This window comes from Pelmatolapia mariae, linkage group LG10_11 (assembly GCF_036321145.2).
Source record: "Pelmatolapia mariae isolate MD_Pm_ZW linkage group LG10_11, Pm_UMD_F_2, whole genome shotgun sequence".
Classification (NCBI taxonomy): domain Eukaryota; kingdom Metazoa; phylum Chordata; class Actinopteri; order Cichliformes; family Cichlidae; genus Pelmatolapia; species Pelmatolapia mariae.
In genome coordinates this window covers 25,126,926-25,142,670 of record NC_086236.1, presented here as the reverse complement: position 1 = coordinate 25,142,670, position 15,745 = coordinate 25,126,926, and the positions used below count along the sequence as shown (strand labels likewise).

The window sequence follows — 15,745 nt, the reverse complement described above, 5'->3', positions numbered from 1 at the left end:
CCTTTGTACCTACCGTATCTCCCCTCTCGTTTTAACAAGACACCTGAGATCTGCCCTCTGCGCAAGGAATGGTGAAAAAAAAAAGATTTCCCTCTGCACCGGCCCAGAAGAAATAGTGCTTATCAGCTCCCTTTTCTAGGTTCTCTGTCCAGGTTGACAACAAGACTTTGCTAACGGTGTGTGATTACTCTTCCTTGGTGCATTCTATGTCTTTATAAGACACATTTAACATACCGAAATCTTGACCTTGGAAATCGTGCCCTTTTAATATCAGCCCCCTTTATTTCATATGACAGAATACTTCAGAACACTTCTAAGTGACAGTATTGTTTCACAGGGGTTAGAAATGGATGATTAAACACTGTACACACATTTAAGAAATGAAAGCAGAAAAAAGGGATTTTAAAAACGCAGGGTCAGTTTAAGCTAACAGTAATGAAGTCACAGTTTTGCATCCTAAATCAGGTGAAACTAGCTATCAGACCTCCTCACTTCACAATTAAACTACTCAAAGAGTCCAGTGCTCTTTATATTTCACTGCACTGAGCAGTCATCATTTTGTACATAGCAAAGAGATATTGCTAAGATCATCTAACATTTGCTTAAGTGAGTTACAGGGTCACGGTGCAGTTCCTCTGCACTAATGGCTATCATAATTGAAGGCTAATCTAGTGTGCATTTATCTATCTGTCCATCCATCTATCCATTTCCTGCCACCTATCTGCATTTAGTAAGTGGCCCAGACATACTTCCAGCCACATCTTTCTTTCCGTGAGGCATCAAGCTGCCTTCTGAAGGCAAAATGGGATACTTCATCCCTCTAGTGTGTTCTGATTGTACGTCCAGTCACCCCGAAGACCTTGCACAAGTCATCCCGGGCTCCAAACTATATCGAATGACTGAACTTCTCACCTTACTCACTGACTGTAAAGACGTATCAACCTCTGTCTGAAAGTCTAAACTCAGAACTCAGTCATCCAGCGAAAGAGGCTTGTTTGGGTAAATTACAGAACACCTTGGTTCATTTTTTCCTGTGACTAGAAAGATTCCATCATGAGGACTGTAACGTTGAACTGTGGATTCAAAGCGAGCATACTGAGTGTCATCTTCACACTCTGCTTCTTCTGACCACAGCTTGGTAACACCCAAAATTTGCTGTGCGATGATACACCTCACAGATTGTATGGGAAGACTCACTAATGAGTCATGAATCGACCAACAATCATCACTTGACTTGCTTGACCTCGTCGATTTGGCCCCCCGTCTTCATTGTTTCACTTTTAGGGCCCACTGTGTCCTTGGGCAAAATTTCAGCAAGTTTCCTCCTGTCGTCTTGGTGTCTACGTGGTTAAAGTGAGAGACAAAAATGCTGAAGCTCTTTGTAAAGAGCTAGGGTAAAGAGATGCTATATGTAAGTGCAGTCCATTTACCCTCCTCAGTGCTCCTATCGGCATCGCTTCCAGATGCAGCCGCAATTACTTTGATCAAAAACAGCTTTAAAGCCCCCTGCTTCATGCTACCTGTCGAGGACCAAATGACAAACAGAGAAAGCATCTAGCAGTTGAAGGGCCACATATTTCCCTCGAGGGTGAGCAAAGAACAAAACAGAACTTAATAGAAAGTCAGTATCGGGGCAAGATTCATCAAACAATTGGTTGCCAACACGACTGATTCAGCTCAGTTGTATTTATATGGCGCCAATTCACAGCATAGAGGCAAACCCCAACGATTTAATTTGAATACGCTATTAGGGACTCTAACTGGTCACTTTTGGCTGGCATGTTGTGCTTGTGCTGCCACCTAGTGGTCACATCAATGCAGGTAGTCTTTACTGTGTACCAGCTGAGCTCTGCATCCATGCTCATTTTCCTTAAATAATATACTCAACCAGGAAGCAGAAATTATAGGTAAGCATTTATTGTTGCTGTTATTTGTATTATCATTGCTCTATATGTAACCCGTGCATTCGTATATTACGGTGTTTCATATTTCACCCACCAAAAAAGTAACAAAAAATAAATTAAAAAAATTAAAAAGAAGAAAACAAAAATCTGACGTCAGCCTGGCACAGATTATCACCTATAAACGCTGGAAGCAAACGCGTTTTGCTTTTCCACGCGAGTATTTCAGCAGATCGAGCGCCCTTTTCCGCCGAATTATGCGTCTCGCCTCCTCGTCATGACAACTAGCAGTGAGACTGAAATATTGCGCGAGAGTCAATGAGACTGCGCTCAGAGAGAGAGCGAGAGAGGGAGATTGAAAAGCAGTGGGATCTCCTTCAGTGCGGGCTTCAAAAATAAATACCACTGCATCATCCTGATATTCACAGCCTTTCAGGTGTTGTTCCAAAAGCACCAGGGCTGATCGGAAGGTGCGGGCTCTGTTTTCTCATTCCGAGCTTGTGACTCTCCTTAGCATCAGAGACCAAGTGAAGAGAGAGAGAGGGGGAGAGAGAGAGCACCACGCAAGCGCGCAAAGAAGAGATTGGACACCTGATTTCGGTGGGGTGTCTTCGCTGGAGCGCTGTTTCGTGTTTTAAGTCAGTCAACCTGTAATCTTTTTTTTTCTTTAAAGGGGGCCGTTCGGCACAGCGGGGGCGCACACCGCGGATTATTATCAGCGCGGGCAAATGGGGGGAGAGAAAGAGGACAGATCGCTGCGTTGACTTTTGAAGCGACGCGCGAGTCCTGACGCTATAGCGTTACGCATTTATTTTCCTGTGAGTTCATTTTCCCCCCTCTCTCGTTCTCCCTCTCTCCTTCCCGTGTTTGGGTCGCACTCGCTGCTGCGTCTCCGCCTGATTAAAAAAAAAAGAAGAAGAAAAGAAAAAGTCAAATATACCGTGGAGAAGGAAACATAGCAGGGGTGTTGTCAGAGAGGGATGAGAGGAGGAGGAGGAGGAGGGGGCCAGTATGAGGTGTGCTTTTTTTGGAAAAGCCGGAGAAAGACGGACACCGAGAAGGTGTGCTGATGTGCGGAAGCCTGCGACTGCGTTGCTCTCCTGAGAAATAATTGCGAGCCGGGGAGAAATGGCCTAGTTAGGAGATCATCGACACGCCGACGGAGGATAGAAAAGAAGAATCGTGCTTAGATGGACGGGCCATCATCATCATCCTCTTCTTCATCTTAATTCCGGTGCTTGCATCGCGTCTTTTAGGTAAGCCATATGTACACCACCAGCACCCAAACGTGACTGGAGATTTGCTGTCTACCGCGGGCTTCATGTGTGCGCAATATGTTTGGTGACTTCGCACATTGCGCACGTTGCCCGTCCTGACGCACTGTCAATACTGAGGAATGAGATTCCCATGTAAAATCCTCGAGCCACTTTGTTGCTATAGCACACATTTTCTTCCTTTCAGTGGGAGCCTTCTATTGGCCTTGCCTGTTGATAAGCTGTGGCATCTTAACGCGATCGGTCCACTTTGCGTATCCAAGTGGTTTTAACCGCGCGGCTAGCGGGGAGATATCGCTGCGATTTAATTGGAGATCAGCTCATCATGCACGGGGACCGTCAATCAGACCGGCTTGCTATTCTCAGCCGGGGCTGCCGATCCCGCTCGATTGTGGAGATATTGATTATTTTCTGATGATCCCTTTTTTTTCCATTACACTTATTAATGACAGCTTAATTATGCTTCTGTGCTGCAACGTAACTCATCTCAAGCACAGTGTGTGACAGGCCTTGAACTCAGAAGACGTCTTCTCTAATCAACAAATTCACAACAGCTCTGACACACACACACGCACACGCACACACACACACACACACACACACACACACACACACACATGCAGTCAAAAAAAAAGACTGTGCCCTAGAAGATGCACATAGGATTGTGAATTAAATGCACATGCTGATGATCCAGGGATGGCTCCATTAATATTCAGCGGTGGTTGGGCAGTGCTCAGTTAATGGAAGACAACAGGACCTCTGTTCTGACAGGTCATGAGAAATGGTATATTTTCATTTTTAAAGGAGTGAATGTGTGTTGTTTTTTCCTCTCTCTCTCTCACACACACACATACACACACAGATATGGGGTCTGTAGCTACGGAGAAGTGACATTTAAAATCCATCAGAAAACCAATAAAGTGGTTTTGTAGACTTTTGAAGAATTTCGTATTACTCTTGTTGGTGTGCTGTTCAAATAGCTGTGATTGCTTTTCTTAGGCCGGCGTAACGTCAGCCTCGGCGCTGGCATTTTAGGAGGCTTACTCAAATACAGCAGAATGGAGCTGAAGACTGGGAAGCCTTGCCTGGGTTTCATCTTTTAGTGGGAATTTGTTTCACTACATATCAGACAAAATTAAAAATAAAAAAATAGCACGCTACAGTATGGCAGAATTGTAGCATGACCATTCTTCTTCATATACACCGCAGGTAATACGTGTGCTTCATCTGATTTTTTTTTTTTAATCTTCAAGAACATACAGAGATTGCCACCATTCCCAGAGCACTACGTCCAATAAACTACAGTTAAGGGCCAATAAAGTTAATACTGTGGCAAGCTCGGTGTCAGTCGGTTTCTAGAGAGAAAATGGCCTAGAAGTGAAGATAAAAGGGACGAAAAGGAAAGAACGGCTGCTTAATGGATTGAATGAGAACACAAGGTGGGGGACTTACAATCTGGAACAAAACGTGTTAAGTCTTAATGTTTAATGAAGTATGTTTGGGTGAGGAAGGTGAAGTGCTCAGAAGTGTTCACTTTAATATTCTCTCTCCTCTCGTAAAGTCAGAGCTTTCTTGCAGCAGCACAGCTGTTGGGTTGTTTGTATAGGTGTATTTGTTTGTTTGGATGATACAGCCTTGTCACATATCAGTGCTTGTTTCCATCATCATAGCCCAGAATTTTAAAGCAATATGATTTTAATTATTATTTTTCATACCTCTATTACTTTCAGGATATTGTCTTTTTTTTCCCGCTTTGATTTCATTTATTTTTGAGCTGAATTTCCTCATCAGTGCTTTCCTGTGTGACTGCTGCTAAGTGATGTCACTGCATGTCTTGAAATAACAGGTAGCATGTAGAACATGGCAGCTGGTGAACAGGCTCATGCACGTTAGCATCCCGACCTTGCAAGCTGTTCTATGGTTTATGGATTCATAACTGTAAGATTGAGGTAATAAGCGATGGTAAAATGAAGTGTCATTTGTTACTTCATGTTTGAGGTTGGCACACACACACACAAGATTGCTTTCATCTGGCTGCACAAGACCAAAAGCCAGCTGCATTTATATTTCTTTTTTTTTTTCAGTTTGAACCTACATGTTACTCCATGTGTTATTGCACTGTGAGAGACAAGGCAGGAGTTTGTGATCACTGTCATTTGATTGTCTTTGATGAAAGAGAAAACACACACAAAAAAGGAAAACTCTATCAGGGACTAAGCCTTGGATGAGACAATTTTCTTCAAATACCTTCTGGGTTTAGTTTTGTATTATTTGCTTGGAATGCTCAATGCTATAATTCTCACTTTAGAGCCACTTTAGATTATTTTTGGTGTCAAAATTGTATTTTAGATTAACAATAGAAAAAAAAAACATAAACTAGAGAACTAAAGACATTACACACTGGGGGGAAAAGCCTTAATAAGGGGATACTTTGAAATAAGATACTTTGAATTGTGCAAAAATATTATATTTCCTAATGTATTTATATGTTCTCATATAATCCTGTTCAAAGTGCTCCAAGCTGACCTTGAAGAAGAGGCGGAAGAGATTTACACTTCCAAAACAAACAGTATGTTTTCAGGTTATGGCAAAGTCAGCATCGTGTTTTAATCCAGAGAAGGTTTGATCACTAGTGTGAACGCTAGAGTTTGTTTCTGTTAGAAATACCCAACACAAAATAGCCTTCATTAGGGTAACGCACACCCAGTGCACTTAAACTGATTTTATTTGTGCAGAGTTAACATGCTCTTATTTTAATGTTCATATTTCCATGGATACTTCTTGGGTTTGACTCTCAGTCCTTTTTTTTTTTCAGTTGTGAGTGAGTTCCACAACGAGAGTCTTCAGGGTTGTGCACTTAGAGAAAGTGTTTATCAAGAGTCCAAAAATTCCACAAAAGAGCCCTCATGCCGTTTACAATTGTACTGTGTGGGACTGACCTGAGCCCTTAGAGATTTATCAAGAACATTCTTCACAAGTCTGTTATTTTTGTTGTTCTGAACTTTGGGATTAGATGTAACCCATAGTCACTGCAGCAGTACACTTAATACCACTGACTAGCTGTCCATAAAGCTGCACACAGGACATCACTTCTTACATTTGGAGTCTTTAACGCTCTAATGGTGGGGTTTTTAAAAAATTGAACAATAAAAATCAGGACAAATCAGCACTAAAACCCATCTGCAGCTCGTTTATATTTGAATTGTGGGAGCTGTTGCTATCCCCTCTTCGTATCCCGTACCTTAGCCAAGTGTCTTTAACCCTTCTTGATATAAAATATTTACTGTATGCTGGGTTTAAACCTGTAGCTGCTGTAATGGAGGCTCGGAGATTTTAATTTCTGCCCGAAGATGTCGAGTCAGAGGAAAGGGAGGTTAAAATGACCCAGCTCTCAGTCATATCACGACCACAGAGAGGAGAAGCTGTAGAATAGCTTGACCTGACCCATTATCTGTGAGCAAAGTAAAGCTGGAGAAAACGCCTGTGCAAATGCCATGGTAACCATCTTGTGCAACCTCCTTTGAAACAACATCACATAACAGTGATCCATAAGATAAGCCAGGATAAGGGCCATCCTGTCTCGCGCGCTCCGAGAAGAATATCACGGCAAAACCCATTAAAATAGTTAATGCGTCTTTTTATTAGTGACACAGGCAAAAGCCCATTAAAAAGGGACACGTGACCTTTCCTGAAACACAGAGATCCACCTGTTAAATTCATCGCACGTGATCCATTAAGCAGCTGTAATATTTGATTAATTTTATTTTATTTATTTATTGTTGCAGTGGTGTACAAACTCCAGCTGGCATTCAAATATGACATGTATTCTTAAAAAAATATTATAATAAATATTCCTTTCATGGTTATTATGGAGCTGTGGGCTGTGTTGACATGAATGAGACACATTTGACATGATACTTTTTATTAGGGCGGCAGCCCATTTTGCTGTTATTTAAATGTCAGCATCTACATTTTTAGATGGGGATTTGATATCTGCTTTATGACACTGGCGAATGCTAGTCTCATCGGCTTGTAATACAGTGAAGGACACTGACGACAAGTGTGAAATACAGCAGAACTGCAGGAACTGTAGATAACCACTTGCTTTCTGCCACTGCTGCAGGATTGAACTGTTGCTCGGTGTAAAGTACACAAGAGTGTGTGATTCATGTCAGCTGGTGCTTGGCAGTTCAATCACTGCTTTACAGGAGCCCAACAAATAAAGGTGAAATCATAATTTGGGAAGTCAGTGAAAACTGATGCAGTGATTAAGAAGTCATTGTGTGTCCACTGTCCTTTTTGTCTCTATCACCAAATCAATATTTAAAGCTAAGCACAATGTGAGAACGTGGCCAATAGAAAGATGCTAGGTAATGTAATACACTCTGATTTTAAAATACAGAACAGCAATCATCAAACTCTGACCAGCGCTGAACGGCATACCGAATACTAGTGATGTTTAAAAATGTTTTTCAAAATTCGGACAAAAGCTGCAGACGTTCTGCATTTATTGCTGAAAAATATGAACCCCTGGGTGTGGATTTGATAAAAAGAGCAAGCTTTGAAGCATCACTTTAAGTGGCGAGCTTTAATGTGAAAATTGGAACATTTTCAAATTTTGTCTTCTTTTGAATTTTGGTCTCTCACCTAAAACATGCACTGTACACAACATTTAAATAACTGAACATTAAACTTGCTGCCCTGTGTAAAAATTGTCATCCCACAAGGATGATTTGTTGTATTTTATTTATTATACATTAAGTCACTAGATGCTGTATCTTGCTCAACTTGGTGTAAAAACCCATGTTAGATGTGCAAAATACAGCCAAAATTCTATTTATGTACTCTGTTACGCTTTGAGTTACTTTGTGTGTATTTTTACTGAATATCTAGATTCAATTAGATCAGATGAAACTTTATTAATCCCTCGGGTGGGTTCCCCCCGGGAAATTCAGTAAAAGGTGTTCCCTTACCAGGAATTAAACCCGGGCCGTGGCAGTAAGAGCGCCGAATCCTAACCACTAGACCACCAGGGATCTACAGTGGCTATATATGAAATTTCAGTGTTTCCTAAATACAGTTCCTCAGCGTGTTACCTGTAGGAGAAGCTGCTCTGCTGACGTGCTACACATGCTAGGAATTCTACTGTACATAGTGATTTATGGGTAATTCAGCTTCATGTAAACACCTAAATCTGCATTATATTACACCATCCATATTTTCACCTGATCATCTGTATCTCCAGAGCATGCTACTGCTTTCTACAAGCCACCCTCTATGCCGCTTGCATTGTGACCATTGTTTTAACAGAAGAACAAAGGCTGACCTTGACGATCATTTTCAGTTGAACGGAATATTCTGCTTGCATTACTAATCTTAGGACTTCCTCAACAACTGAAAATAAATTCAGCAAAAGTACAGAATAACAAGACATGGCTCAGGACGCTTGAAATGATTGAACATCGAGGACCACTGTGGTAGCATAGGGAGTTCAGATGCACCCTTACAGTATGTCAGGTAGTTCAGTCAAACACTTACATCAAAGGATTCAGGGCAGTTTATTGGAAACAGCAGTCCACGTGAACTGTGTGAACACTGCTCTGTGTTATTCTGCTAATGATGATGAAGCCAAGTGGCATGGCGGAGTCTCTCTGGTGTGCAAACTATGAAAGGAGAGAACTGAAAAATCTCAAGAGCAGAGGTGTAAACTTCACACATAATCAAATTTAGTAAACAACAATCTTCATCCAGTTAACTACTCGTATTCTCCTCATTTTTTTTTTTTAATTTTTAAAGTCAGTACCAGCATTGAAACCCAGATTGCGCCTACCCCCATCTTTTATTCAGCTGACCTCACAGCAGTACCTTTGGAGTACAGGAAACCTCTCAACACTTTTGGGCATACAAATCATTCCAGCAGAATACATCACATACAGCAAGTCTCAGTGCTTTATGTAAGCTAACCCAGAAGATCATGACTGCAGCCATCCCATCTGTTAAGAGTACACCTTCCAGTGAACGTGACAGTCAGTGTTTAACTTTCTGTAGCTGTTTTGCGTCGTGTCACCTTAAATAGCACAGAGCATATTTACTATGAATGATGCCCCATTGTAAGACGATGAAGCAGGCCCGCTTTCCATGCTGCTGAACTCCGTGGGACCGGCTGCACGACTTATAGACGATTGTCCTGCCCATTATCACGCTCATTGATGATCAGATATAATTCACCTGCTCTCTCACGCATATATCGTGTGATGTTTTTTTGCATTTTTTCTTCTTTTTTTTTTAGTTTTCTATTGTAAATCTATTTTAAAATCTGTCACATTTCCAATATGATGCACATCTACATTACCAAATAATAGCTGCTCTTTAATGGATGAGTTTAAAATGGCTGTAGACAAGTTATTATAATATTGATGCGCTCTGGGTATCCATCGATTTATGCCAGAGTGTAATAACACTTGTTCTACAGTGTTGCATCTCAGACAGTATTACAGATTCCCCTGGCAGCAAGTTTTCATGAAATATAGATGTAAAACATATGATAATGGCTTCCTGAAGATCAAAAGAGAAGCATATTTCTTGCAGCCGTCACCGATTGGTCTTGTGCATTACTGATAATGATTCCTCAATATGTTGAAGTCCAGATTGCACAATCTGGATTTATCTTTCAGTGTCTGGTCATTGTTACGGTGCTATTTTGAGGGCAGCGAAAGATTTGCAGGCAATTTGCAAAACACAGTGTGACTTTTATTGCAGCAAAGCCACAGGAGTAATATATTTACTAATGAATTTAGCTTTGACAGCAGTCTTTCACCAAAAAGCCCTCCGCTAAACAAGATAATGGTAATTAATGGGAGATCTTTCCCTTCAGATCATTTTTAATTTTGGCTCAGAAGCATTGGCTCTATATTTAGTTGTTTGAGGAGGAGCTGCTAAGGACCGGTGTACATTTTGAACTCCTCGGCAAGGTGACCTCCTGCTGTTGTGTGAAAAAACCTACTTGTGCCATGTGCAGTATGGAAGCAGATCGTGATTGTGCCTGATCGTAAAAAGCAGATTTTTGTTTGGATCCTAACTATAACAATGTGAGTTGTTTGCTTGCTCTTTTAATGCACAACATTTTCCCTTTCAGTAACTTAAGTTACATTAAGCCTTATACAGTGAAAGCACTTGGTTAAAAGCAGAGACAGCTTTCATAGTTGTGATTGTTATTTCAGTTTTTATTTAAGTCTAAGGGTGGATAAATGAAGGTTAAAAAAGTAAAGATCTTTCGACTACGTTATGAGTGTCAATGTTGCATAGCTTGTCCACCAGAGGGCACTATGCAAATTCACTGTTCGCAACAAGTGTTTCCTACAAACACAACCAGCTGATCCGAGCAGTTGGGCAGAGCCTAGTGTAAATGAGTAATTAAATAACATGTAACAAATGTTAGATTTGTTGTGTTTATGTTTTGTGTGTCTGAAAAAGGAATTATCAGGAAATATCGGCACTGTTGTTCATCCTAAAAGTCCTATATCAGTCAAACAATCAGAATATACAAGAACCTTATTTAGCAGATACACAGTCCACCTAATATCAGTTTCCATGCCAACTCATCCAATCATATGAGTGTATTTTTAATTGCTTTGAGGCAAATGTATTTTATTGTATGTATTTTAACTTTTCAGACTTTTCTGAAGAGTATGAAAATGCTACGTATTACTGCGGGAGGTGATATTTATGGTTTTCAATGCCATTTTCCCTTTTTGGTGTAATAAAGGGTAAGAAAAAAACAACCCGAAAGACTCAATTTGTTATTCTTGGGATCCCTTGCTGATATTGCAGGGGTAACTGCATTCACACTTATAGAGCTCGCCTGGTTTAATTTTCAGAGGAAAAAGGCTGCCGCGTTGCCAAAGAGGAGAAAACGCTACGCAGGTTATCCAATCCAGCCTTGTTTTAAAAAACATTTTAATTATTCATTTGTTTGGATGTGCAGAACACAACTGGACTACAGTGCATTACCACAGCAGTTAGGGAGATGGGTTTCAGCAGCGCTGAAAGACTCCAACTAAACAAACAAGAACATGCGAACAGAATGAATGCCATGTACTTAAAAACACAAGACAGTCATTGAATTCCAAACAGAGAGACAGTAACACGCTGGTGTAATTGCATCAAATGTTTCAAAGCATCTGAGCAACTAAACAAGCACCTTTGCTGGTGTAAAGACTTATTCAGTATTGAATCAAAAGGTTTATTGATACTCATGGTTTTGGATTTGAATTGGTTACAAAATTACCGTGTATTATCCATTTCAAAATATGTTTTTGCGCCTATACACTGTAAAATCTAATTAGTTCCCAGAACTCAAAAAAATTGAGGAAACTCGTTGCCTCAAAAAAATTGAGTAAAGCTTAGCTAAAAATGACTAATTTAGGACAACTTATTTATTTTGAGTACTCTGTACAAGCTCATTTGTTCCCAGAACTCAAAAAAATTGGATCAAGTTTACGTAAGATGACCAAGTTAGGGCAACTTACTCATTTTGAGTACACTGTACAGCCTTGTTAGTTCCCAGAACTCAAAAAAATTAAGGAAACTCGTTGCCTCAAAAAAAACTAAGTAAAGCTTACTTAAGATGACTGTTAGGATAACAGTCATCATTGCAAGTCTGCAGTATTAAGAATAACTTGATATTTCTGAATGTACTAATTGTTTACCTACTGACAAACATTTCAAGTTCAACTAAATGAAAAAACAATTTGTGGTAACCTGAATATGATTAAAAATAATTAACAACACTTTTTGTAATGATGTTAAAATCAGCCCAACTTTTATTTTCAAACACAACAAAGTATAACAGCCAACATAATGGACACTGTCCTCTTGAACAACAAACAATTATATTGCCATCACTGTTATAATCTTACAATGAAACAAAGTCTCAGATGTAATTATTCTGAAAACAAGTTTAAGCCTACCACAAGTTTGTTTTGTACTTACTTATATACGGTAATCAAAATAAAATATTTATTGTTCTGTCACAAGTGCAGTCTCTGATTTAAACAACACATTTGTTTTTTATTCCAACACATGAGCTGGAATGTTGTATTATTTTAAGGATGGCTTGTTTCCAGTCCAGGCATTACTGCCTGAATGACTATCATAGATCGAGGTGATCCACACCATCTGTGACGGAGGACTCATCTCTCCTGTTGTCCTGCAAGCAAACAATCATATTTTTGGAACATGAACTTAATTGCTTTCTTAAAACATTGTATTTCTGCATTTGGTATAAAACAAACTCCAATTTAGACAATCTCAGGCTCCCTCCCCACCGGAGAGGTGACATTCAATGTCCCACTGTCAGTCTGGATAGCCGTGACCACCACTCAACATACAATAATGTCATGATAGCATCATTTTAAAAAGGGCTATGCAAACATGGGCAATAACTTTCATTCTAATGATGTGCAAAATGATTTGGGCACAAAACAAATTTTGCTGTTCGAAAACTTGCAGACTTCACTACATACAGTGTAGACCCTCTAAACTAAGTTTGGGATGCAATCTTTCAAGAAATGCAGACCAAACTGTTGTTGTTTGTTTGCTTACACAGCATGTCTTGTAGAATTAACTGGAGTCACAGCAACAGCATAGTGCAGTCATATCTCAAGTCTAATAACAGAAGACAGGAAAAGATCAGTGAAGAAACAACTTCCCCAAACCAAAGCACAAACAAAACAATAAGTAAAACAGACTGATCTAAAGTATGATTAAAGTTCAGCCTGATTAATATAAATGTTGCTAATATATTGGAAAACCAAAATACTTACTGATGTCTTTCTGTCCAACAACAGGAGTGCTGGTCCCAATCGGCCTCAAAGACAGTAAGAAGCAAGCAGAGGGAGAAAAAACAGAACATTTTTCAGAAACTGATTTGATCCTTAATGGCTGTGCAATCATTGTAACATAGAGTTTGCTTATGTTGTTAAATAAAGGCTAGATTTGACATTAATAGATGCCACAGATGTTCAAAAGCTGCCACAAAGCATGAAAAAATAATGGACGTCTCCGAAAACGTCGGAGCATTTTTGCAAATATGTGATGTCTTGATAAATCGAGCAGATATTTGAACTTTACACAGCGACATTCTCGCCTGAAAATATCTTAAAAGTTTATTTTGTGACCCAGAAAAAGTAATACGTTTTTTAGCCGCGCACAGGCCGACAAATGCGATCCTCCTTTTCCCCAGACTACCCTTTCTGGGTCACAAAATAACCTTTTAAGATATTTTCAGACGAGAATGTAGCTATGTAATGCTCAAATATCTACTTAATTTATCAAAATATCACATATTTGCAAAAGTGCTTCCACGTTTTCGGAGAGCTCTGTTATCCACCAGCGCGATAGCTGACCGGGAGGTCAAGGCTTGATAGAGTCCGGGAGCACAGCTAACTCCTGGCGTATTCTTTTCAACCCCCCTGCACTCTTTTGCTACTCAGGTTAAACATGATATATGTATATATATAGTTAGTTAGTTAAGGCTATGGATTGAAAATACCCCCCACACCCCACCCTACCCCTAACGGCTGCACCTCCCGAAGAATTTTGTCTGGGCTCTTATCTCACTTTTTTATTTCAAACAATCAACAGAAAATTTCACAGACATATTTTTATATAAGGTTTTTAAGGCTGTGGTGTTAATTTTTAAGTAACATGAGCCCAGCGGCAGCAGCAATGCTAGGCTAACACTAACTAGCTAGCAAGATTATAAACCTGGTGCTAAACTAAGAGAAGCCACAAAATCAGTTTGAATAAGAGTAAACATTTACTCACCAAGTCAGTGTATCAGGTAAAGATCCACAGCAATGACAATACTCTCTTGAGCTGACGCTTCTCCAGGTTTGCTCAACATATTCCATAACAAATGCACTGTGAACATGCGGACTGATCCGCGAGGGAGGAGCACGGTAGTCACGTGGCATTTTCAAAACACATCTTTCATCCTTCCGCCCTGAGAAGCAAAACTTCCAGCTTAGTTAGTTTTTCTAAGTTAAGACAACTCAAATAAATTGAGTTTATCAGCATTTTTGCATAAAAAGTACTGGTGACTTATTTAAATCGAGTTCTAATAACAAATTGATAAAAATTGAGTTCAGCCTATTTAATATTTTTAATTAAACACAATATTACATTTTACAGTGTAGTATTATAAATTGTGTTGTGTGTAAGTAAAATTTTGCTCATGCTGGACTCTTTACCACTACTTTATTAAGAAGTTATCCGCCCAGTTGCAATGCTGTTATCAGCTGTTAGCCCAACATACATATTACAAGTAAGCAGGCTCCCACTATTACCTATAAATAAGCCCAGACGTTATCTGCTCATCTGTTGTAATCAATAATTTATGAAAGATTATGAAGGAGACATAGTGGTTGTATGATGTCTGTGGGAATGCTATTGTAAGCTAGAGAAAAGAGCTTTTTAACCTGTACTTTACAATGTCAAAAAAATCCCTAAAGCTAAGCAAGTACTTTTGATACCTGAACCTAAACAAGCATTGTGTGGAAACCAAAGCAAATCAGGTAAAAAAAAAAAAAGAAAAAAGAAAAAAAGATTTGAAACAAAAAATAATAGATTTTGCTAAATCAAAGTTTAAATTTGACATGGTAACATTTCTTCATAAAACTATGTCTAGCTGCTGTTGCGGTCTTTTCTTTTCATTCTCACTTTAACAGGAGCCTCTGTGCACAGCGTTACATCTACTTATCACTACTTATCATTATCTTAGTATTACAGCTCAATTTTCCTGCTTTTCCAGTTGCACTTTGTGTTATGTCTTTTCAAATCTTCCAATACACCTCTGGTTCTCTCCAAATACACACTGCATTGTCAGCATATGTGATGTCTGTAGCATAGCTTTTTTTTTTTTAACTGACATGGTTTTACACAAGTAAGAACCGCACAGTCTCCTAATGCTCCTTATGTGTATTATTTCCCCTTGGGAGTGTAACTAAATTTCAAATTGTAACACCCATTAAAAATATCATTTTAAATCCATAATAAAGAAAAACCTAATCACATTTTTGTTGTAATGTTCAAAACATAAGTGGCTAGCCTTTGATTATATGATAGTAAAAAGGCAAGGCCATGCTTGTTACTGGGACAACACAGATTGCAGTAATAGTTCAATTAAGCATACACTCAGTTCACATTAAAGTGATTTAACCCAGCAGGGGTATGTTTAGTTAGACCGGGGACAGTTTACATAGACAAGGAATTACCGAGAAATGTCAGGCCATTTTCTCTGACTTCTTGTTGTTGTTTCTTTGAGCGAGGTCTCATTATTCGCAAGGTTACCTGAAAGCATTCAATCAAAAAAGACGAGGGCTTTTGGTACTACAGCTCCATTTTGTCGGCCTTGCAAACACACCATCAGGGAATTCTTGTCAAATCCTTCCTAACCCTTTTGACAAAAAGAACACGTTTAAGCAAAAACATAAATGACTAGTGTCTGGAGTGTTGGTGTTATTACCAGGTTATCCCCATATCCCGCTGTCACACATACAGTAGACCACT

General features: G+C 39.5%; 1 protein-coding gene across 2 annotated transcripts in view; it reads left to right on the top strand.

Annotated features, from left to right (window-relative positions):
* Positions 1 to 2,339: 2,339 nt before the first annotated feature.
* The window catches only part of nlgn2b (neuroligin 2b), a 70,076-nt gene continuing 56,670 nt past the window's right edge, over positions 2,340 to 15,745 (top strand). For both annotated transcript variants that reach the window (XM_063485294.1, XM_063485293.1), the window contains exon 1: positions 2,340 to 3,157. The gene's annotated coding sequence lies outside the window, so the exon portion shown is untranslated. The remainder of the gene's footprint in view (positions 3,158 to 15,745) is intronic.